The sequence below is a fragment of the Cyprinodon variegatus genome, unplaced genomic scaffold (assembly GCF_000732505.1).
Source record: "Cyprinodon variegatus isolate N-32 unplaced genomic scaffold, C_variegatus-1.0 Scaffold1617, whole genome shotgun sequence".
Classification (NCBI taxonomy): Eukaryota; Metazoa; Chordata; class Actinopteri; order Cyprinodontiformes; family Cyprinodontidae; genus Cyprinodon; species Cyprinodon variegatus.
Window position 1 is genome coordinate 96,968 of NW_015152070.1, and position 2,239 is coordinate 99,206.

Genomic DNA, 2,239 nt, shown 5'->3' on the forward strand with positions numbered 1-2,239 from the left:
TGTAGAAGGGACTGGTCTGACATCATACATACTTAGTTACTGTAGTAGGGAGGGGTCTGACATCATACATAATAAGTTACTGTAGTAGGGACTGGTCTGACATCATATATACTTAGTTCCTTGTCTGACATCATAAATACATAGTTCCTGTAGTAGGGACTGGTCTGACTGGCCTGGCCTTTGTATCCATACAAACCTGTTGGAAAAAAACTAAGGAATACCTACAGAGTGAGAGGGATAGCTGCAGAGAGGAACTGCTTTTATTCCCCTCAAAACAAATAGTGGAAAAGTTTAATGTTGCAAGATGTTCTGGAGCTCTTAAAAATAATTACAGTAGAAATAGTACATATATTTACTAGTTCCGTTACATAACTTACATTGCATAAACATTGACATTGTTTTGTTGAGTATTATGAACATTACAAATAAAAGCAGTAATAAAAAATGTATATTGATGCAGTCCAACATCATCTGTTCGTTTGTTTTGTGTGTATCTTTAAATGTGTATAGGCTATGAAATCATATTCAGTTATATCAATGTAAAGTTCAATGTAAAACAAATTTAGTGACACTATATAATAGTGCTCCGGACCTGGAAGTGGCTCTTTTGACCTCTCACAACAGCCGTGACACTAAAGAACAATAATAATAATAATGATAATAGAAATAACTTAAGTTATGGTAGTATTTGTTTTGATGGAATGAATGCTTTGGATTTCCATAACAGAATGACTGTTAAAATGGCAGTAACAAACAAAAACAAAAAAATAGTCTATTTCCTTCCTTGGGCTGTAAGTAATGTGCTATTTTTAAGCAGATACGTAGTACATACGTGCGGCTGCACGGCTGTCAGTCAGAGGTGGCAGTCTGCAGTACTGCCCCCCCCCCCACCAGGGCACCATCCTGTTCCTCTTCATCCTTTACACCTCAGACTTCACCCGCAACACAGACAGCTGCCATCTCCAGAAGTTCACCGATGACTCAGCCATAGCAGGCTGTGTTTCTGAGGGGAACGAGCTGGAGTATCGATTGATCATCATGAACTTTGTGGACTGGTGTGAGAAAAAACCACCCGTGTCTTAACACTGAGACCAAAGAGATGGTGATTGACTTCAGGAGAAGACTCCCACCTCACTCCCCTGTGAACATCCAGGGACAAACATAGAAACTGTGTGGAGTTTCAAATACCGATGCCCTGTATAGAAAGGGCCAGGACCGCCTCCACCTCCTGAGGAGGCTGAGGTCCTTTGGAGTGAGCAAGCCCCTGCTTAAAACTTTTTATGACTCCATGGTGGCATCAGCCCTTGTCTACGAAGTTGTCTGCTGGGCCCCTGGCAGCGCAGAGCGGGTCAGAAAGGCCTTCTGTCCTAGGCTGCACTCTAGACTCAGTGGAGGAAGTGGTTGAGGGGAGGGTGCTGTCCACGCTTGCATCCATCATGGACAACACCTTCCACCCTCTGCACCAGTCTGTAAAGGAACTGAGCAGCTCCTTTAGTGAAAGACTTTTACACCCTGTTTGTACAAAGGAGTGCAACCGCAGGTCATTCATCCCTGCTGCAACTAGAGTCTACAATGCGGCACTACAATGGCAATAACTTGTGCAATGTAAAATGTGTACTTACTATTTGATACCCTGTGGAATAACCTGTTTTATCTATATTTAAAACGCAGTGCAATAACTATATATATATATATATATAAATACCTATGTAAACAGCCAGTGCAATAACCTTGAATAATAATCCTACTATTAAAAAGCTGTCATATGTGGACACACTGTATATACTGTATATATCCATGCAAGTTTTTCTTTCTTTTAGCAAATTCTTCTTCTCTGACTATTTGAGCTGATGTAACGAGTACATATCTCCACTGTGAGATCAATTAAGTCAAACAATCAATTGAAATTTTTTTTTACAAATGTGAATGTCCCATATCAGAATATTTAAGTTTTCCTATTCCTTAAAAATATTTTATAACATTTGTGGCTCTAAATTGTTTTTATTTAGCCTGACTAAGGGTTAACATCGGTATGGATTGTAAATATCTTTTTAAATGTTGTCGACTTGTTCGCTAGTTCATAATCCAACCCAGTAGGGGGCAATAAAACATTAAATTAAAATAGAAGCAGACGGGAGCGAAAACCCAATCAACTATTAAGAGCAAATTTCATTCAGAATGGCAAAAATTGTGGAATATGGAAGAGGATTAGGCCCACTGAAAAAAATAAAATAAAAAG